This window comes from Onychostoma macrolepis, chromosome 19, assembly GCF_012432095.1.
Source record: "Onychostoma macrolepis isolate SWU-2019 chromosome 19, ASM1243209v1, whole genome shotgun sequence".
In the NCBI taxonomy this organism is placed as follows: domain Eukaryota; kingdom Metazoa; phylum Chordata; class Actinopteri; order Cypriniformes; family Cyprinidae; genus Onychostoma; species Onychostoma macrolepis.
This window is the reverse complement of record NC_081173.1, coordinates 9,106,687-9,130,955: the sequence shown is the minus strand read 5'-3', so window position 1 is coordinate 9,130,955 and position 24,269 is coordinate 9,106,687. Positions and strand designations below refer to the sequence as shown.

Sequence of the window (24,269 nt, the reverse complement as noted above, 5' to 3'; positions counted from 1 at the left end):
CAATACAGATTGTGTCAAAGCAACTTTCCAATATCAGAATAGGAAAATAGTGTCAATAATGTAAAATGACAAGATTAAGCACTCAATTTTCAGTTAAAGGCATTTCATTATTGAATTCAGTGATGTCATCGTCCAGCTCAGCTCAGTTTAAATAGTATCTGTGCAATCATGTAGACTAGTGATACTCAAATCTGGCTCGCAAGATCCACTTTCCTGCAGAGTTTATCCCCAACCCTGATCAAACTCACCTACCTGTGATTTTCTAATGATCCTGAAGACATTGATTAGGGTTAGAGCTAAACTCTGCAGGAAAGTGGATCTCGCGAGCCAGATTTGAGGATCCCTGATGTAGACGATATCGCCGGAAAATAAGTGTCCCCAACTAAGCAAGCCAGAGGCGACAGCGGCAAGGAACCAAAACTCCATCGGTGACAGAATGGAGAAAAAAACCTTGGGAGAAACCAGGCTCAGTCGGGGGGCCAGTTCTCCTTTGGCCAGACGAAACAGCAGTTCAATTCCAACTACAGCAAAGTCAGATTGTGTAAAGGACTCATTTGGTTCCCGTGGTCTTGTCCCGATGGCTGTCTAGGTGACGAGGTCCTCACTGGGGATCTGTCTCTGGGGTTCATCTAGGTGTCCTGATCTCCGCTGACGTTCAGGGCTGTAGAGGTCGTCTCTAGGTGCTGATCCACCATCTGATATGGATACTGTCTGGATCCGGGTGACTGCAGTGACCATCTGATCTGGATACGGACTGGATCGGATGGATACGGTGATCTCGGAATAAGAAAGAAACAGACTAATATTAGTGTAGATGCCATTCTTCTTACGATGTAACAAGTGCATCGGGTGTTATGGGAAGTGTTCCCGGTTCTGGTTGACCTAATTAATGCAGCCTAACAATCCTTTAACGGATTTGAATATTAGAAGCGTATTACTGTATTATGTGTAAGCCAGGTTAAAGAGATGGGTCTTTAATCTAGATTTAAACTGACAGAGTTTGTCTGCCTCCCGAACAGTGTTAGGTAGATTGTTCCAGAGTTTTGGCACTAAATAGGAAAAGGTTCTGCCGTTGATTTTGATATTCTAGGTATTATCAAATGGCCAGAGTTTTGAGAACATAGTGGACGTGGAGGACTATAATGCGATAAGAGATTGCTCAAGTACTGAGGAGCTAAACCATTCAGGGCTTTATAAGTAATTAACAAGATTTTAAAATCTATACGATGTTTAGTAGGGAGCCAGTGCAGTGTTGACAGAACCGGGCTAATGTGGTCATACTTCCTGGTTCTAGTAAGAACTCTAGCTGCTGCATTTTGGACCATCTGTAGTTTGTTTATTAAGCGAGCAGAACTACCACCCAATAAAGCATTACAATAATCTAACCTTGAGGTCATAAATGCATGAATTAACATTTCTGCATTTGACTTTGAGAGCATAGGTCTCAATTTAGATATATTTTTAAGATGAAAAAATGCAGTTTTACAAATGCTAGAAACGTGGCTGTCAAAGGAAAGATTGCTATCAAATAGCACACCTAGGTTCCTAACTGATGACGAAGAATTTACAGAGCGGCCATCAGGTGTTAGACTGTGTTCTAAGTTATTACATGTGGGGGTTTTAGGTCCGATAATTAACACCTCTGTTTTTTTCAGAATTTAGCAGTAAGAAATTACTCGTCATCAAGTTTTTCATATTGACTATGCATTCCGTTAGTTTCTCAATTTGGTGTGTTTCACTGGGGCGCGAAGAAATATAGAGCTGAGTATCATCAGCATAACAGTGAAAGCTAACACCGTGTTTCCTGATAATATCTCCCAAGGGTAACATGTAAAGCGTGAAAAGTAACGGCCCTAGTACTGAGCCTTGAGGTACTCCATACTGCACTTGTGATCGATATGATACCTCTTCATTCACTGCTACAAACTGATGGCGGTCAGATAAGTATGATTTGAACCATGCTAATGCACTTCCACTAATGCAAACAAAGTTTTCTAGTCTGTTCAAAAGAATGTTGTGGTCGATAGTGTCGAACGCAACACTAAGATCCAGTAGTACTAATAGAGAGATACAGCCACGATCAGATGACAAGAGCAGGTCATTTGTAACTCTAATGAGAGCAGTCTCAGTGCTATGAAACGGTCTAAATCCTGACTGGAAATCCTCACAGATACCATTTTTCTCTAAGAAAGAATATAATTGTGAGGATACTACCTTTTATAGTATCTTTGACAGAAAAGGGAGATTGGAGATCGGTCTGTAATTAACTAGATCTTTGGGGTCAAGTTGTGGTTTTTTAATGAGAGGCTTAATAACAGCCAATTTGAAAGTTTCGGGAACATATCCTAATGACAATGACGAATTAATAATAGCCAAAAGAGGATCTTTGACTTCTGGAAGCACCTCTTTTAGTTGTTTAGATGGAATAGGGTCTAACATACTGTACATGTTGTTGGTTTAGATGATTTAACAAGTTTATACAATTCTTCCTCTCCTATTGTAGAGAATGAGTGGAATTGTTCCTCAGGGGATCTATAGTGCACTATCTGATGTGATACTGTAGCTGACGGCTGTATGGTTACAATTTTATCTCTGATAGTATCGATCTTGGAAGTAAAATAGTTCATAAAGTCATTACTGCTGTGCTGTTGGGAAATGACAACACCTGCTGATACTGCTGAAATATATTTATATTTAATCATTTTGCAGACACTTTTATCCAAAGTGACTTATTCATTTACTGAATTTATTCATTATCCATTTCTGCAGGTTACATCATTGTCAAGTAAGATTGATTGATCGATTTTAACAGACTCATGACCAAATCTTTTTGCTGTTAACCAAAATAATCAGGCATATTTGTTTAGTAGGTCCAAACAGTGCAATGTTCCCACAGCACTCACTTGATAGACTAAAATGATAGCAGTCTCAGTGCTATGAAACGGTCTAAATCCTGACTGGAAATCCTCACAGATACCATTTTTCTCTAAGAAGGAATATAATTGTGAGGATACTACCTTTTCTAGTATCTTTGACAGAAAAGGGAGATTGAGATCGGTCTGTAATTAACTAGATCTTTGGGGTCAAGTTGTGGTTTTTAATGAGAGGCTTAATAACAGCCAATTTGAAGGTTTTGGGAACATATCCTAATGACAATGACGAATTAATAATAGCCAAAAGAGGATCTTTGACTTCTGGAAGCACCTCTTTTAGTTGTTTAGATGGAATAGGGTCTAACATACTGTACATGTTGTTGGTTTAGATGATTTAACAAGTTTATACAATTCTTCCTCTCCTATTGTAGAGAATGAGTGGAATTGTTCCTCAGGGGATCTATAGTGCACTATCTGATGTGATACTGTAGCTGACGGCTGTATGGTTACAATTTTATCTCTGATAGTATCGATCTTGGAAGTAAAATAGTTCATAAAGTCATTACTGCTGTGCTGTTGGGAAATGACAACACCTGCTGATACTGCTGAAATATATTTATATTTAATCATTTTGCAGACACTTTTATCCAAAGTGACTTATTCATTTACTGAATTTATTCATTATCCATTTCTGCAGGTTACATCATTGTCAAGTAAGATTGATTGATCGATTTTAACAGACTCATGACCAAATCTTTTTTGCTGTTAACCAAAATAATCAGGCATATTTGTTTAGTAGGTCCAAACAGTGCAATGTTCCCACAGCACTCACTTGATAGACTAAAAATGATAACTCTTTCATTTACTTAATAAATTCACTCAAATATTTAATTATAAACACACAATATGTTTTAAAGGAAATCAAGGTTTCCTTTTGTTAAACAGTGCAGCTTACAAAAAGTACAAAATTATTAAAGAATTATATATTCAATGCATCAATTCAGGTTCTCATTTACAGTAGAAAGATTAGTTGTTTATTTTTTAGTAACATCCAAGACCGTTGTCAGGAGGGTACATCCAAGAATGTAGTTCAGGACCTTGTGTTTAAGGGGGCCCACTGAGGTCTTCTTTGTATAGCTTATACTCATTGGCCCCGGGAGAGAGGAGGCGAACATCGATTAAAATGCTGTCTCTGGTCCCGTGATTTTTAGTGACGACCCTGGCTGCTTTTCTGCTGACTGCTCTGCACAAACACTCTCTGAAATCCACTTGAAACAAAAATCTCTCTGTCCTTCCCCTTCAAACTCTCTCAGGGCTTTCTTGAAGGTGTTGACTTCTGTGAAACATCTGTGAGCAATGTGTTGTTCTTAATTACAGTTGGAGTTCAGCGGCAAAGAGCATCAAGGAAGCATTACCACATCACTCACAGTTCAGCTCTCCGGCGTTGCCCTGACCTCCTGAACCTTGACTTTACCTGACCTCTCTTCAGTCTCTCAGTTTAACCAGCTCAGCGTCTCTCAGTATCAGGTCAGATCTCACCACTTCCTTTTAAACCGTTACTCACTCACTTATACATCTTCCCGTGCATATTTCCAAAGCATTTTCATATTTATGTCCACTTTATCTTAGGTATTCACTCAGTAGAGGTTGTCAGGCATGATGTTGTAACGGATTCATGCGAAGTGAAAAGGCCACTTGTATGTGTTTCACTGTGCCAGATTTATTGGGTGTTGAGTTTCTATCAAATGGCTTAGTCTTGTATGGCAGGTCACAGAAGAGTCACTCATTCTAATGTGAAAAGTTGGGACTCGGTTTTGGCTTTCTGTTTTATTTCCTCGTGAAATTTATACAGGCATCTGAAAACACTTTTTGCTACTTGGAATATGATGTAATGAAGGCCTTCTCCTTATTCCCTAGGTAACTAAACAGAATTACAAACAGCTGAGGCCAGCATCTATTTAGTTATCTGAAAAAAAAAGAAAAAAAGTTGCTAATACTGATTTAGTACTAGCAAGCAGTTTTAACACTAGACAGAAGTTATTATGCTCCTGAGTCAATAGCATGATGCTCTTCAAGAATTTTGTTTGCACATCAAGAAATGTTGGATAAATCTGTTTCCATAGTTTATTTGCATGTCTTATTGTATAAAAATATTTGCTTCAGTTGAGTGATTTTATTTGAGAGATTTTATGCATCTTGCCATTTTTCATCCAGCGTTCTTTCGGGGGTTCTCTCAATAATTTGCATTACATATTTTCCCAAAATATGCATATAAATATGTGGGCGGAAATGTAGCTTGTGTAGCAAGTATGAGTTTTTTTTTTTTTACCTTTTCATGACTTCACACAGTTCAATTTGTAAAATATCATGTGGTGCAGTGTTATTTTAGTGTTATTTGTATACTTCTATAGTATTTATTAATATTATAATCATATTAAATATTGAAGTAGTTTTTATTCTTAAATTTTGAGCTGCCATTTTAATTTTAATATTAGTAATTTTGTTTTATGCTTTGGTCATTTTTATTTTAAATATTTCTATTTAGCATTTATTACATTTTATGTCAGTTTTAGTCATTTTAGTCCTTCAATGTTGCCATGACAACATCATATATTAATACTATATTTTATTTCAGCTTTATTTACAATTAGTTAACAGGAAGAACACTGATGCAGTGTGCCTCCCCAAAAATGTAATATTTATTAATTCATAAGTCATGATTGCCATTTTTAATTTACATATATAATTTTAAATCCTACTATGACATAATTTAAAAGCGTTTAAAAAAAATAATGATTAAAATGTGCACATTGATACACATTCAAGATGAAAAGAAAATGTTGTTACTTTTTACTGATAAATTCAATTAAAGCATGTTTGTGTTTTGCATGAGAGATTTTTACCCTTTTTTTTGTGGTCACTCTTGCTTATTGACCTTCAAATATTTAAGTCTGCTCAAAGGAGGTAGCAGTAAATGTCTGTTACACCTATGTCTATGTTAAAGCACTGATGCCAGTTTGTGTGTTGCACTAATGGAGTGGACTGTCTGGGAGAATGACCTCAGCGTTAGGCAGGATTAGGCGTAGTGTGGCATGGTGATTAAGAGATCTTCCTTTAATTGTATTAGTGTATCAACAGATGTTCCACTCATTATACAAGGAGGACTGGGAGCGCAGCTTAGTGGCTGCTGTTAAGTCTGCTTTATCTACTCCTGAGCAGGAACATTAGCGCTAATAGAGTCATACTGGTTGGTTGGTAGTCCTTGTGCCAATTAATACTTGGCTGCGTGATGGTTTTTTAATTCAAGCTCTGATAAACATCAGCTTCATTGGGTTCTGACTGGAAGTAGAGTGCAATACAAGAATTTAAACACAATCCACAACCTTTTGAGTGTCCGGAGTGGCTCTTTTGACAAATCCTTTTATCTGCTTTAGAGCACTATGGAATCCCAATGAGCTCAGATGACACAGGAGTAAAATTTACAGGATGTATTCAGACAAACATCCCTACGCCATTCCTCATTCTCAGTTCCTCATTCCTCCTCTTCGGACAGAGGATGTGGAGAGGAGGGAGGGGTGAGTAATCTGAGAAGAGAGGAGGAGTGGGAACGAGGGGGCTGTTTGAGCTTCATCAGAAGTTGAGCTGGAAGAGGAAGCCGCCAATGTGGGGAAATAAACAGAGTCTGAAGTGGCTTAACCAGGTTTGCTAATCTGAAAATCCCCTTTGTTTAGTGGGATGCTGTTAGGTGTTTAATTGGTCCGCTTTAAGCTCTCCAGTCATGTTTTCCATGAGAGAGGCTGTCGTGTTTAAATGAGGTTTGTTGGAGGTTTGAAAACAGTCAGATGACTTTGCAGTCGAGAGATGCTTATTTGCACCACCACTCTGGGCTGTGAACAAGCTAAATTTTAGGGATGGGATCAGGATGGTTGACTAGTCATCTAACAAATTTAGCTTAAGTATTTTTAGCAGCTAGGTTTTAAGGGGAATTCATTTAAATGTAACTTCTCACAGAGGGTTACTGTGCTAATAGTAACTGATGTCTGTGAGAAGTGCTTCCAAATTCACCCCTTTTTATTCACTTTTCTAACCTTTTTTTATTTTATGCCTAGTTCAATGAATTAATAAATTGATTCAACCAAAGACTGTCTGAATATGCATAGTTCCATACTATATAGTAGGCGAGACCAGGTTGTGAAATGAAAGGTATGTCCAGATTCTTTATATTCATAAAATAGTGAGTGAAAATGCACTACGTTCAATGAGATTGTGAACTGTGCATCTTGTGGACGCTTTACTATCCCATAAGGCCACGGGAGAGTAAGTGTGAATAGCAGGGAAGTGATGCAATTGACACCGAAAGCCACATGACGAATGTAGTACATCCGAATTACATTCATACTACACAGTCACGCTATATACAGTGAGGAAAATAAGTATTTGAACACCCTGCTATTTTGCAAATTCTCCCACTTAGAAATCATGGAGGGGTCTGAAATTGTCATCGTAGGTGCATGTCCACTGTGAGAGACATAATCTAAAAAAAAAAATCCAGAAATCACAATGTATGATTTTTTAACTATTTATTTGTATGATACAGCTGCAAATAAGTATTTGAACACCTGAGAAAATCAATGTTAATATTTGGTACAGTAGCCTTTGTTTGCAATTACAGAGGTCAAACGTTTCCTGTAGTTTTTCACCAGGTTTGCACACACTGCAGGAGAGATTTTGGCCCACTCCTCCACACAGATCTTCTCTAGATCAGTCAGGTTTCTGGCCTGTCGCTGAGAAACACGGAGTTTGAGCTCCCTCCAAAGATTCTCTATTGGAGACTGGCTAGGCCACGCCAGAACCTTGATATGCTTCTTACAGAGCCACTTGGTTATCCTGGCTGTGTGCTTGGTCATTGTCATGTTGGAAGACCCAGCCTCGACCCATCTTCAATGCTCTAACTGAGGGAAGGAGGTTGTTCCCCAAAATCTCGCAATACATGGCCCCGGTCATCCTCTCCTTAATACAGTGCAGTCGCCCTGTCCCATGTGCAGAAAAACACCCCAAAGATGATGCTACCACCCCATGCTTCACAGTAGGGATGGTGTTCTTGGGATGGTACTCATCATTCTTCTTCCTCCAAACACGTTTAGTGGAATTATGACCAAAAGTTCTATTTTGGTCTCATCTGACCACATGACTTTCTCCCATGACTCCTCTGGATCATCCAAATGGTCATTGGCAAACTTAAGTCGGGCTGGACATGTGCTGGTTTAAGCAGGGGAACCTTCCGTGCCATGCATGATTTCAAACCATGAAGTCTTAGTGTATTACCAACAGTAACCTTGGAAACGGTGGTCCCAGCTCTTTTCAGGTCATTGACCAGCTCCTCCCGTGTAGTTCTGGGCTGATTTCTCACCTTTCTTAGGATCATTGAGACCCCACGAGGTGAGATCTTGCATGGAGCCCCAGTCCGAGGAGATTGACAGTCATGTTTAGCTTCTTCCATTTTCTAATGATTGCTCCAACAGTGGACCTTTTTCACCAAGCTGCTTGGCAATTTCCCGTAGCCCTTTCCAGCCTTGTGGAGGTGTACAATTTTGTCTCTAGTGTCTTTGGACAGCTCTTTGGTCTTAGCCATGTTAGTAGTTGGATTCTTACTGATTGTATGGGGTGGACAGGTGTCTTTATGCAGCTAACAACCTCAAACAGGTGCATCTAATTTAGGATAATAAATGGAGTGGAGGTGGACATTTTAAAGGCAGACTAACAGGTCTTTGAGGGTCAGAATTCTAGCTGATAGACAGGTGTTCAAATACTTATTTGCAGCTGTATCATACAAATAAATAGTTAAAAAATCATACATTGTGATTTCTGAATTTTTTTTTTTAGATTATGTCTCTCACAGTGGACATGCACCTACGATGACAATTTCAGACCCCTCCATGATTTCTAAGTGGGAGAACTTGCAAAATAGCAGGGTGTTCAAATACTTATTTTCCTCACTGTATAACATACTAATGGTCAAGAAGTAAGTTCTTATTCAAATCTAATAATCTAATTGAAATCTAAATTTAAGTACTTACTCAGAGTATGCAATTTTGGATAAAGAGAGAAACTGTCAGATTTTTTTTTTTTTCAGCGCCTTGCGCTATGAGTGTTTTTTGTTAGTTATATATTTTTTTTAATACAGTGTTAATATACAGTCAGTGATATATTGTTATTAAAGTTATAAATACTTAAACTGTATAAAAAGCAGTTGCACTTTTATACAGAACATTGTCAAAGTTCACCTAGAAAGGAAAAATTGTCATCATTTACTTACTGTCTTCTAGTGTTGTCACGATACCATAAAAATGTCTTATGATACTATACCAGCTGAAGTATCACGATTCCATGCAGTATTGTTAATTTAAAATTCAATTCTACAAAATGAATCAAAATTTCATAAATAAATAGATGTAAATGAAAACAGACGAGATGTTTCTCTGAATACTTCATTAATGTGAATGAATGACTGGCTATTGTCATCCATGAAATGATGTAAACAAAACTCACCTTAGCACTGCACAGAAGCTGAATGAAGTGACATTTAGATGTGGTATTTATACATTTAGACTGTATTTATAATTGCATAAATAATGTTATGAGATTAACGTTTTAAATTAAAAATTCGAAATATAGAAATATGTTGGAAAAGAATGTAATATGCCTTTTAGATGGGAAACTTAAAACCGCCAGCAGGTGGCAGCAAGTGTTCATGATTGAATTACTGAGTCATTCAAACGATTCTTTCAAAACGGCTGAATCCTTCAGGAGCGAATCAAATGACTGTTTTATGAATGGCTCAGTGAATCAGTGATTCGCCCGCCCCAAGCCAATGCGGATTTGGTTTCTAAGTTTCAAACACAGAAACGAAACAAAAACAGGACTCTTGACTCTTGCCGTCGTATTGCCGAACTGTTAGGAGCATTTTTGCTCGCATATCTTGGAATTTCCTAGTTAGTAGCATGTATATTAAAGCATATTCATTTATAATGATTGATAAGAATAACCAAGTGCAAAGCCACTATGTTGATGAATGGAATTGCATTCGTGATCACAAAGATTCTTCAAGAAACGAACTATTACACCTGTTCTAGAAGTGGTCCAATGAATAAAACTGCGCGAATACTTTACGATATTATGATATTGAATAAGGGATGCTTGAGCTGCTGTTTTTTAAAATAACATCAGATGGTCTGAATCAGACCCTTTCTTCTGATAAACTGCAGCATGAACAAAGATCGTGCAAGTACTTCTCATTGCAAACTGAACTGAAGCGTCGGGAAACACTTAATACCATATAAAGCGTATACACAGACTATACTACACAGAGCACAGCAGAAAGATATCCATACAACATATCTTACAGAACTACCGTATGGACGATACTACGATTTAAAAAATGCAGTGGCACCACGGGTATTTTTAAACTTTAGTATCGCAATACTACCGTAGTACCAGTATATCGTGCAACCCTACTATCTTCTTTTTTGGGTGAACTATCCCTTTAAGACTGACTAATCATTTTAGAAATATGTCTTTTTCTACATTAGACTTCAGTTTGTGAAGGCTATTCCCATGGGCGAGTAAACAAAATATATTAGCATGCTAAAAATGACAGCGTTTCTAATTGACAATAGTTACTTGAGATTTATAAGTAGTTGCAGGAAAACAAATTTCTGCACATCTGGACCGAGAGGGATTTTTGTCTTTCCTGTATTTATTGTGGTTTGTTTTATTATGCATTTCCATCTTTTATCTCTCAAAGCCTTCAGCGTGGGAACCCCATATAACTGATGGCCGAGTGTGGAGGATAGCCATGTTCTGGTTCTGAATGATACCTTTGGGCTAAAGCGGGAAACCGTGGACATATCTCTCCATCTGCTTCCCTGTGACATCAAAGGAAAGCCTTGGATTCTACGGCCTATATATAAAACCTGCAGGAAGACATGTGTTATTCTGGCTCACTTCCTGTAACCTAAGGCTGATCTTGAGCGCTCTTTTTCTCATTCTCTCTCACTTTGTGTTGCTTTATTCTCGCCAGTCTCTGCTGAAGTTGACCCTCTGATGACTAAATGCAGTCATTTTTGTGGTCCCGTGGGGGCCTTTCATGTTATTTAGACATGGGATGGTCCTGTGGAGATTTACAGGACATCTAGAGGTTAAAGAGAAAGCTCAGCTAAAAAATGGAAACTGTCAGCATTTGTTCACCTTTTTATTTAAGAAAGTACGGTTTGGAATGACATGGGTAAACAATGACACAATACTCACTTTTAGCGGAAGGATTCTTTGAATTCCACCCTCAATAAACTACATTTCCAGAAATACTGCAAACGGACGCAATCTGTTTCTAAATTAACATCTGCTTCCACCCACACAGGACCACAATGTTAATTAGACCACATTGTTTGCCATTCTTTAGCGGTGGATGAAACCACTTGTTTGCTAATGACCTAGACAAATAGAGGAATATCTCTGACAGGGTGTTAAAGAGTTCCAAGCTCATGACAATTAGAAAGTGTGTGTTGCGTTTGTGAGATCACAGGTGATGGATCATCACATACGTGGCACGACTAAAGCGTAATTTGGTCAGTTCCAATTAGCTTAGCATGCCATGCTCTACCGACTACTGATAGTCCATTTCTCTTGCTTTATTGACACCGTGGCCTTTGCTTTCATCAGTGTTTGTGAGAGCTATTTGGAGGTATAGATTGGAACTCATGGTTCCTACTGATGCATTAAAAAATTCAATAGGAATGTTATGACAAGATCTGTTAGTGTTTTAAATTTTACTTTCATGTTTTTCATTAGCAGATAATTGACAATTTTAGTTGTCTAACTTAATTAGCTTTAAAGTGTTTATGAAGGTCAAAATTCGAAATACAAAATAAATACCAATTTTTACAATAATATTACATTCAAAAGAGATCTCAGTGTCTCACATTGATACACTATGTCTAGGCTGGAAAGAAATTTCAAAAATTTCAATATCAAGATCAAACATTCAATTTCAAGTTCAAACATTTCTGCACATATTCTTCCATAACCAAATTATGTGAGCTATGAGGGCCACATTATTCTTTGAATGGCATTTTTATTGTATTGCCTTACAAGACAATGTTGAAATATTTTTTAAGTTAAAGTTAAGTTCAAGTAAAACAAATTCATCGGTGTATGCACATAAAATGCACTACAGTTTAAAAGTTTGTCACAATGCATTATTTGATCAAAAATAGTAATACTGTGTTTTTTTTACATTTAAAGGAACTGTTATTATAATTTCAAATATTTTTTTAAAATATATATTTATGTATAATAAGTATAATTTAAAGCAGCCATTACTCCAGTCTTCATTGTCACATGGTCCTTCAGAAATAATTCCGATATTCTGATTTGCTGTTCAAAAAAACATTGTTCATATCAGACGGTGAATGTTTTCAGGCTGCTTTGATTAATTTAAAGTTTAAAACAACAGCATTTATTTAAAATAGCTAGATATAAATGTCTTTACTGTCACGTTTGATTAAATGAATGTGTCCTTGTTGAATAAATGTATTATAATAATAATAATAAAAAACTGAATGTATTAATTTTTTTTTAATTTATTAATTTTTTTTTAAACAGTACTTTATGCTTAAGAAAGATCCAAAGATCCAGTGCTTTATGTCTTATGAAGTCTCAGCGCTTTTTCTATTGGCCACTTACTTTTAAAGCAGACACTTTTTTTTTTTTTTTTTTTCTCATGAAAGCACATTACCAGCATTACTTAAACTCTGGAGATGGAAATTTGTTGACTCCCTGACTTGTATTCACACAATCACAATGTTAATCATGGTCTCCCTCGAGTCCTTAATTGGTCTTCCATACAGCTATCTGCAGCTGTGCTGCTCCAGTGAATGTGAACACAGACCCGCTTGGGTTCTGCGCAGCCAAACCTCATCGGTACAGCAGAGCCAGAGGAAACATGTCTGAAATATTCCAGCCCTCTTTCTGTCCCAACCACATACATAGCAAATTTCTAAACCTTTTGAATGTATGGGTTATTATGTAATTTGGGAGTAGTAATTGTGGTAATTATGTAGGGTCTAGAGTTATTTTATCCCGCGCCCGTGAAATGGGAGGGTGAGTCCCCCTTAATTTAAGCACTCCCCGGTGCATTTGAAAGTCAAATGAAGCGTTCAGTCTTCAGCTGTCTAGACAGAGACAAAGAGCATGATGCTGCTCTCTTGCCCCTGTTAGATCTATGACATCTTTTTAGAGAACTGGACGCTGAAAGAGAATCTGATGTAGGCCCAAATGACGTACGTTGTGGATTTGTATGGTCTTGCAGCTTTTGCTTGTGTGAGTCCTTGATGTCCATGTGACTGTATGGTCTCCCATGTGATTATTTATGATTCAGAAGGGTGCTCATGATTCTTCCCATCACAATTGCCCAACAGTCTGTGACTAGTTTGGAGCTATAGGACCACGAAGGCTTGGGGCAGGGCTATAGACTGTGTGAAATATGGAAGGGGTTAAGGTTTGGCAGGTGAGCGTGTTCCAGTTAACACCTGCTGTTGAAGTGCATTATTCGGATCCAAAAAGCAAATTAAAGTTTATTTTGATGAAAGATATGTTATAAACTGCAAGTGTTTCGTTATATTAGATATTTTATTCTTTTAAAAGTTTACTGATAAAACATTTTACCCCACATGAAAATTTGCTCAAGTTTTTTTCTTCATAAGAATATATATATATATATATATATATATATATATATATATCATCTTTTTTTTTTTTCTTCACATAATATAGTGAGTGGGTGCCGTCAAAATGAGGTTTCAAACAACCCATCAACATATTACTTTAATACTGTTTTGGACTGTTTCGCATATTTCTCTCCATATTTCTAGACCAGATTACTTTTTAACTGGAAAAATAAATATGGAAGATGACTCGTAATTTATCAGGAAACAGCACTTTCATTCGGTAAGTGAAACGGCACCCATTCACTGCAGAAGATTCATTGGTGAGCAAGTGATGCTACATTTCTCCAAATCTGTATAATAATAATAATAATAATAATAATAATTATTATTATTATTATTGCTTCATTTGTTAATTTATTTTAATATTTTTAAATGTTATTTTAATATCTATTTATTTTGGAAACAATGCACTAAAAAAATAAATTAATAAATAATCAGCAAGGATGCATTTAATTGATCAAAAGGGACAGTAAAGAATTTATAATGTTACAAATAAACTGTTGCAATTAAAATTCTATTCATCTCAGATTCCTGAAAAAAAATATCATAATTTATACTCTTAAGCAGCAGAAACTCTTTTCAAAATTGATAAGAACCTTTATTAATAATTCAGTAGCAATAATAACTGAGCACCAACTAGCCAAATCAGCATTTTAGAATGATTTCTGAAGGTTCATGCGACACTGAAGATATGTGTTCTATTAACAGGTCATCCATGCAGTCTGCTCTGTATTGCTTTGCCTTGTCTATAGGAGAGGCCTGCTCTGATTGGCTCAACCCAGGTGTGAATTTCTGAAGCAGACTCGTTAAGCTGATAGTGGTGGTGTTTGTCATCTTGAGAGTGCAGAGGATCTCTGTTTGGCCGTGCCTCTACGTGACGTCTTTTTGAGTCTTGCTCTTAAAGGCCATCTAAGAAAAAAAGCCCTACTCTAAGCTGCTTTGCTTTAGCACACTTCCAAGGTACATGTAAAGCTGGGTACACTCCACGAGCGCACCTTCACAAATCCCCCTTTTTGGACACATGCTTAACCTGCTTTGAATAAAACTTGAGATGACATCAGACGAACGGGAACGTCAAAGAACTGTGGGGAGGTTTGAAGCGTTGCATATGCATATATGTGCGAGTTTTAGATAGTGAGTAAGTGTCTTTGTAAATGTCACTTTAGCGTGTGTGTGGAATCCTGCAGTTCCCGCTTCCTGTTGCGAGAGGTGATTACAGTCTATCAGTCACACCAACCCTGCCTTCAAAATCAAAGTGCACAAATACACTGTCGTCATAGCAACAGGGCTAAAAATTGTCAATGGGAAGTGCAGTGGATTTATCAATGATGGCCTCATTCTAGGTATTGAAGCGGGGTTAAGCCGTCATACATGGTGCTTTAAAAGGGCACATGGATATGCAGATTTCACCAACCACCCTGTTTTATGCCACTGATAAATGGCATTTGCATAGAGCAGGACCTCGTCCCATATTTTAGTCTTCAAGACTTTAGATAGAGGTGAAGAGGTATACTGTGCCCATCAGTTGCACAAGATAATTGGATACTTCAGGTGATGTTCTTATCTCAGAACTAGAAATGACACTTCATAGTGAACCTGTTGACCCTTTTCTTCCAGCTCCTTCAGTTTTTCCCCAGGCCCGTTCATCTGGTTAGAGGTTAACAGTATTGGTAATTTTGCATATGACTTCATTGTAATGTCTTCTGAGTCTTATACACGGGAAACAAGATAATACACACTATATTTTTGCATATTAGTTGACAGTTTACAAAAAAAAGGGTCATTTGTGGGGCAGGTGATTTTGCTATCGTTTTAATTACTTTTATCTCAGGATTGGGAGAGCGCTGTTGGTAAGCCGTGTACTAATGTAACAGCATTCTTCAGTATTGTGACTAGTGTGGCTCTTTTCAAAGCAGGGGGTTTTCCAGTAATTAGCTGTGTTTTGTGTAATGCTACAAAGCTATTTTTGTAAAGCTGTATAGCACACATAGCTTTACATCACTAAGCCTGCTGAAACAGCTGGTCTCATGTTTATACGTAGGTATTAATACGTAACATTTACAAACACAAAACGTACATTTTTGTACGTTTTTATTGATGCTAAAACGTACAATTTAGACGTATTTCAACGTTTAAAACATACAAATCGATGCGTATTTTTAGCTAAAAAACGTAAAAATATATACGTATCTTTTATATCATTAAGATATTCTAATCAATGCATTTTTAATCATTTTATCTATAAGCGATTTAGACTTTTAGACCCCTAAACCTACCCATTTTACAGCAAATATGCATTTTTATAATTTTATTAATAAGCAATTTAGATTTTAGACCCCTTAACCTACCCCTAAACCTACCCATTTTATAGCGAATATAAAAGGATATAAAACGCAATTGACCGAAACATGCAGGAAAATAACCATTTTAGTAATTTAGCATTAAAAATGTTTTTATAGTCGCTAATCCCACTCCTGCATCTAAACCTAAACATAGATATTTCTGTACAGTATAAAAACATGACAGACAGGTAAATACAATTACAATCATGTATTTATTGCAAAAATGTCAAAAGCACTACCAAAAGTAATCCAAATGACGATGCGTTGAAGCCGCAGTCCTCTCTGGCGGAATACAGTAGGTTTGTGTGAGGTGCAGAGCAGAATTTATGTTGTTAATCGCTGAAAATATGATCCAGATTTTCCTGATCCTCTCGCTCTGTGTGAACTCGTGAAGGCACGTGCTTACTAGTATCATTCAAATACACACCTCACCAGAAACACAGCATGTCGCAATCTGTGACGAATGCAGGCGAGAGCCAATGAGCGTTCGATAATCCTGCCGTAAAACCTGACGTTTGAAGCGGCAACATTTGAATTTGTAACGAACTCGTCAGTCAGCGCGGGCTTTGCTGTTTACGCTCGCTGGACTCGCTGATTGAGATGGAGATGAAGATCGTTGAATAAAGGCTTGGATTTGGGTCTGTTCCTCGCAGTCGTATGGATTCTGAAGATCTGGATTACAGCGCACGAATAAAAGCGTTTCATTTCGTAATTATGTTGAGGTTTTGGTGTTTTTTTTATAGTTCTGTTGTCAGTCACAGCATGTCGGAGAAAACGCCTTTAGTGGCCCATGGCAAACAAAGTACACGAGTACAAGTAAAGGTTAAACGATTTCAGATGTTATTTATTTTAAGGTTTAAAGTGAAGTCTTGTTTAACATTATGTAGGCCTATTATTGGAAACGAGCTGGCAGCAGAAATCACACAACAAACCAAAATGTTATCATTTGGTATTAAGTAAACGAGTAAACTATTTAATGATGCAATTGAAAACAAGGTAATTGAGACAACTAATAATAAAATTAATGCCGCTTTCAATATTCATAAGGATTCATTTTTAGATGTCGTCAATACGTCAGTTTTGTAAGTTTAAATGCTGAAAATAAGTATTTGTACGTTTAGATGCTGAAAAAACGTAAGTATTGTACGTTTTAGTGCCTGTAAAAACGTAAGTAAATGTACGTTTTATAGAACCACATTTTACATAAAATACATACGAATTATCATGAGATCACGTTGGCTGAAAATGCCTCCTCTCTTCCCTTGATTAATTTTAGCAAATAAGTTTCAGAATTGTTTATATTTATTAATAATCATTTTTTTATATATTTAATTAATACACATAATATAATTAATATCATATTGAAGATTAGTGTTTATTGTATTAGCTATTTACTGTTTTGTAAGATGGACCCAGGAAAAAATAATATATATATATATATATATGATTTTTAAAATTAAGCTATCATCCTAATTGTGATTATTATATTATACATGTAATATAATGTAATGTATAATTAGATATTGATATATTGACAAAAAGTAGCTTCAATGTGTTAGCTACTTACACATTTTTGTTAATGTTTTACTAGTTATAATTTTCTAAAAGCTGTCATCCCATTTGTGATTATTAAATTGTGTGTATTAAAATATAATATAGTATATATTATTATTATTATTAATAATAATAATTAATTAAAATAAATTATTTTATATAAAATATATATTTATATGACATTATAGCTTCAATATATTAGCTACTCACTTATATTTGGGACTTTTTGTAAGATGGGCCAAGAAAAGTACAATTAAAGTATAGTTTTTATTTTATTTTTTGTTTGTGTGTTTGCTTGCTTACATTTTATTGTTTGCATTTTTGAATGTTAAATCCGTTACTTTTAGAAAATAACATTTAATGCTGTGACAAGACAAGCTTAAATACAACAGCAACTAGCAAAATTTGAAACTCAACTGCAGTTTAACTAGTTTAAATTGAGTAGCTTGTAGCTCTTCAAGTTTAAAAGTAGCTTCCCTTGACAATGTCAGTATGTACTCGTAAAGTCTTGCAAGAAATGATAAACTCAATTCACCAGAAGAGTTAATTACACTCCTTTTGGAGCTGCTCCTGTTTTTGAAAACAAACACAACACTGTTTTCATTAATGAGTGATTGAGTCTCTTTTTTAAGTTTTATTTTGGTCCCCATTATTTTGAAGCAGCTGTACATTGACAATGATAGCTGCCGAATCCATTTTTAATATGTTTATGCTGGAGTTCCTCTGATGACTGTCACAATTTAAAAATGGAAAATTAAGCTATTAGCAGAGTCTGTATGTTTCTGTATTTTTCATAATAACGTGCATTGCAAATTTAACAACACACTGCCATTTGTATAATTGGAATAGTGAGCTGAATTAGTAATTTATTTAAATTGCCCTTTCTTGATGTACTCTTTTAGGTAATGCTTGCCTGGAGCACACCAATCTCTCAGTATGTTAATGAGTTACACAAGGAACATGTTAAATATGTACACTCCTCATTTGCATACAAATTCAATTAACCTAGTTGAAGGAGGAAAAAAAGAGAAACAAATCTTTTGATTGATGTTTTTGTGTGTGGTGATGTGCATTGACTGAGGGCGATACATCTCAATAGGCATATTGTTTTGCTTTGATTGTCTTGCATAATGTCAAAAAACCGAAACTCTTGATCTCGAACGTCCTGAGAGTAAAATGTCAGGTTAATCACAACCTCATAAAGATCCTAACGCGATCCTACTGTATTACAGTCGGCCAACATCAGCGCAATGTCAGTGCGTCCAATCCGCAATTTAACGGCTTGCTTGGAGCGCATATTCTAATTAAGGATACGCGTAATTGGGACATACAAACCTGTGCATATCAATGACGGCAGAGTGGGTGAACTACAGCGGGACGTCGTGTCAATGCATGGGCGTCTGAATGTTAGCATGGCAGCGGCTTGGCTATATGAGACCCGGACTCTCCCAACATTTACATATTAGACAATTAACCAAATTGATTTCTGCCGCCTGTGATGAGAGGTGATGGCAGAAGCTGCTCTTTCTCCTCTGGGGGTTGGACGGTCTGGCTCTCCATCAAAGATGTCACAAAGAACGCCGGAGCTTCATTAGCATCCCACTAATTAGATGGTCACATGCACCCGCTAATTAACATATATACTATCTTTTGTTGACACCCTCAAAAGTTATGAATTTTCAATGTAATATCACCTTCATTCGCGTGAGTGAGCCATTAACATGGGTTTAATTGGCTACAAATGTCTTCACACACACTTTTATGCAAAGCTGAGGCCTACAGATGAGTTCAGCTGTTTAGATCTGAAACAAAATTACACATGAATGGACATCTTAAAAGAATATTGGCTTTCCTTTTAATGCATCCTCCACATGTTTTGAGTATGCTTTTATATATCCAGAACAATCCCTTTAGAGCCACTTGGGGTTAATTGGACACAATGGTGATCGCTCTTATCAAACCCATTATAAGCTTTCAGATCAGTGTTACTTTAGTATTATTTATATATTATTATAATATTTCTTAACATTGGGAATGTATTTATTATTTTAAATGTTTTAATTATATGGGATTCATTTATTATTATTATTATTTATTTATATATATATTTTCAGTGTGCTTTCGGCATTTTTTTAAATAAATATTTCCATTTATCTATTTTTATTTCAGTTTAAGTTTTAGAAATGAATACTTCAACTTGTTTTGTTTTTTTTCAGTTATTGGCCAATACTGAGAAAAAATGGACGTAGGATTTACTCAGAAATTGCTAGTAAATTATATAAAAAATATTCTTTCTTTCGTATAGTTTTTAGTTTTGGTATTAAACTGTATTAAATATTCTTCTATGCCTCTTCTGTGACTATTTTCCATAATACACATGGACTTGAAGCCTTAAAAAAAGATTAATAAGTGCGATAAAAGTGACCCATATGATCTTTTGAAGTCATGCATTGTCAAATTTGTCATTATTCACTCAAAATCTCGACATTCACTCCGGTTGTCCTTGACACATTCATGGGAGTTCTTGAGAGAAGCAGCAATGTCTGATTTGTGAACAAATTTATTTTAAGTCAGATCCTTTCAAATAATTACTTGCTCACAACCAGTTTGAATGGTTAATTAATAAATACAGTTCACTGATTCAATTCTTAATTTCAACTCATTCATTTGATTGGGCCACAGTGATTAACAGGTCATTAGAAGGGAAGATTATCATTCAATGCCAACTAAAAATTTGGTCTGTTGCACACAAAGCTATTGTTCGACTTAAGTCGAAGAGTCTTGGAATGTAGTGCTCAAGTTAATAATAATAATAATAATAATAATAATAAGTTTAATTTGTATAGTGCCTTTCCCAAGCTCAAGGACACTTCACAATGACAAAACAATATAAGCAATCAGTACATACATAGATGGACAGTAGACATTTGCCATGTCTAGGACATGCGGTTGCAGTTGCAAACCATAGTAATAATACAGATAATCAAATACAGCATTAAACCATAACAGTTTAAGAGGAAGCATAGGACCTATACTATTGGTTGAACAAATACGTTTTGAGTTTGGACTTAAATTCGTGCAGTGGGATATGAACTACATTTATGGTGGCGTTTTTTGTTTGTTTGTTTTTTTAAGCTTGTAAGCCACATTCCCCATTCATTGTAGTTGCAAGGCAAAGAGTTACAAAAAATGTTGTGTTCATACAGGTTTTTAACAACGTAAGTGTGAGTAAATAATGAAATGATCTGTTTTTTGGAGGGTTGAACTATCCTTTAAGTCTGCTATTTAGATTCTGCTTACTGATAATTAATAATAGTCCTGATCATCCTGTATCCACAATACTCTCACACGTGGGAAACCAGTCTCACTCTTCTTCTGTGAGTTCACAAATGGAGAATCGGGCCGTCGTCCAGTGCTGGAGAGTCATGGGATAAAGTATAGTGGGTGGGTGTGTGAAATCAGTTCTCAAGGGCTGTGAGCAGGCACTACAGTTTTTCTGAGAAAGCCAGAGACACTCAAGAAAAGTGGAGTTATCCTTGGCACAGTTTGTTGGTCTGTTTGATATCCTCCTCTCCCTCATATGAGAATGATGGGGGTGTTTTCTGGGGGTAATGAGGAATGAGATTCATGGAGCAGAGTTGACTTTTAAGCATATATTACAGCTCACATGCTCTCATAATTCAATAAAGCGATTTATTAATGTAGGAGTTCTCAGTTCTCAACCTATATTTTGGGTTGTTTATTTAATAAGTCTTGGACCGGCTTCAGGACCCTGTGATCTTCAAAGCTGTCTGAAAATGAAATGGGAGAGAAAGCATAACCTTCACAAAGTTAAAGTGAAACAGAACTTGTCAAACAATGGACTCTCTCCATCTTTTTATTATTTTTATTTTTCAATGAGTTGATATGAAAGGCATTGCCATAATGTTGCACATTGTAAAACAGCACAATATCCTTAAGTAAGAAGAAAGTAGGAAACAAGTGTGTTTAGCACCTCCTTATGCTGAGTGGCCACCAACCAAGACCAAACTGATGAGAAGCATTAGGCAACGATTGTTTTCATTTACTGAAGTGCACTTCCTCTATAAACCATTAACAGAGCTCAGTGTAAAATAGCACAGTTTTAGCTCCCAAAGCTCTCTCTTCCACATGTTAATCACATCTTGTCCAAATATCCGGGTTTTCCCAGGAAGTATGCCTGTAATGTAATCTGTTTAAGCATGATCCTGTCTAGCTCACTCTCACTGGGAAAATCACATGGTGTGGTTCAGTTAAAGACCTCAGTGCTCTAAGGCCTGTTTGCTTAATGCTAGTGCACAGCAGATGTACTCTGTAACTGTAAGCAATTTAAAGTATTCATTAAAAATTCAGGAAAATGGGTTAAAAAATATTGATGACTCATCGTGCAATGCTGGGCTTATCCTTTTTTGTTCCTCCAATCCAATTAAATGTTGTCTAATTGTTCATTTTTTCATGAAGATTGTTATTGAGAGAGGAACAGCTGCTGCTAACTAGTAATAGCAAGTAGCAAATCATGGTTCATAGCTGTGATGTAAGCAAAAGAATATTGCCATTTTAAAAAATAAAATAAAATTCTTTCCAAATCAGCTTCCTGTTTCATAAGGAAATTATTTAAATAACATTGACACAAACTTTCTCCAAAAAATGCAGAACTTAAGCAAGAGATGCCAAAGGTTCTTGGGAAATGTTTTTGTGAGAAAAAGTTTCTTAGGAAGATACAATGCTATTGTGAGAGAGCGCAAAGTTTCATGGGAGAACGTAATATTTTCATGAGAGAATGCAAAGATTTTTGGGGAAACGGCAACGCTGTACTTTTGTGAGAGAACACAAAGTTTCTCAGGAGAATGCAATGCTTTTGCAAGAGAACACAAACGTTCTTTTGAAAACAATATTTTTGCGAGAGAATGCAAAGTTTCTTTGGAAATTGCAATGCTTTTGTGAGAAAAAAAAAATGTTCTTGGGGAAATAACATTTTTGCTAGAGAATGCAAAGTTTTTTGGGCAAACACGATGATTTTGCAAACTAAAATGCATAGTTTCTTGGGAGAACATAATTGTTTTGTGAGAACAAGTACATTTTTAGAGAGACTGCAGCGTTTCTCGGGAGGACATGGTTCAGTCTTCAGCAAACTGTTTGCGGGCTTTGTGCATCATCTTTAGAAGAGGCTTCCTTCTGGGACGACAGCCATGCAGACCAATTTGATGCAGTGTGCGGTGTATGGTCTGAGCACCGACAGGCTGACCCCCCCACCCCTTCAACCTCTGCAGCAATGCTGGCAGCACTCATACGTCTATTTCCCAAACACAGCCTCTGGATATGACGCTGAGCATGTGCATTCAACTTCTTTGGTCGACCATGGTGATGCCTGTTCTGAGTAGAACCTGTCCTGTTAAACCGCTGTATGGTCTTGGCCACTGTGCTGCAGCTCAGTTTCAGGGTCTTGGCAATCTTCTTATAGCCTACGCCATCTTTATGTAGAGCAACAATTCTTTTTTTTCAGATCCTCAGAGAGTTCTTTGCCATGAGGTGCCATGTTGAACTTCCAGTGACCAGTATGAGAGAGAGAGAGCGATTATACCAAATTTAACACACTTGCTCCCCATTCACACCTGAGACCTTGTAACACTAACTAGTCACATGACACCAGGGAGAGAAAATGGCTAATTGGGCCCAATTTGGACATTTTCACTTAGGGGTGTACTCACTTTTGTGGCCAGTGATTTAGACATTAATGGCTGTGTGTTGAGTTATTTTGAGGGGACAGCAAATTTACACTGTTACACCGTGTCCTAACTACACGCGACGCGACAAGATTCCAGCGACAAGCAATTTGCGTGTCCACACCAGACGCGACGCGACACCGCGACGCGACAGAATCAATCAAATATCACAGCCAATCAGAAGCGTGTGTGGGCGGGCTCTCTCTGGAAGCGCACTGCTCTTGCAACGAAATGGAGACGTTTATAATCTAATTCATAAATTTTAAAGCTTTTTAACATCATTTAATATACATACTGAGTGACTGATAACATCTTTATGGAATACACTTTCGCAGTGAGTTCACAGTTTTAACGGTCATCTTTGATTTAATTTATTTTTCAAGATCTGAGGTAAACTATCTGTTGTTGCTTTCAGTATGGCTATAGGGTCACGCAATATGATATTTAAACTCATATTAGACACGTTTAACTTTGAATAAAGCATATAATCACCTGAGATTATCTACTGTCATATAGTTTGTATGTTGTTGTTCCAGCCGCGACGTCGCGGAAATAGAAACTGTTTCTAAATTAGAAATTTCGCGTGTCGCCGTCGCGGCTAGTTAGGACAAAAACTCTGATTAACATGGAAAAGATACCTTTTATCGCGTGTCGCGGCGACGCGTCGCGTGTAGTTAGGACACTGTGTTATACAAGCTGTACACTCACTACTTTACATTGTAGCAAAGTGTCATTTCTTCAGTGTTGCCACATACAGATATGAAAGATATAATAAAACTGAATGATGAAAAATGAGGGGTGTACTCACTTCTGTGAGATACTGTGTGTGTGTGTGTGTGTGTGTGTGTGTGTGTGTGTATACAGTGGTGTGAAAAAGTGTTGGCCCCTTCCTGATTTTTAAATTTTTTGCATGTTTGTCACACTTTAATGTTTCAGATCATCAAACAAATTTAAATATTAATCAAGGATAACACA

General features: G+C 36.6%; 1 protein-coding gene across 14 annotated transcripts in view; it reads left to right on the top strand.

Annotated features, from left to right (window-relative positions):
- The window catches only part of nrsn1l (neurensin 1-like), a 220,195-nt gene that overhangs the window by 50,770 nt on the left and 145,156 nt on the right, over positions 1-24,269 (top strand). For 11 of the 14 annotated variants that reach the window (XR_009267200.1, XR_009267199.1, XM_058752872.1 and 8 more), the window contains one exon: positions 4,251-4,400. The exons of 2 other annotated variants lie outside the window; for them this stretch is intronic. The gene's annotated coding sequence lies outside the window, so the exon portion shown is untranslated. Of the gene's footprint in view, positions 1-4,250; positions 4,401-10,677; positions 11,235-24,269 lie in introns of those variants that run through there. One more of the 14 variants, XR_009267201.1, reaches the window with a different exon arrangement.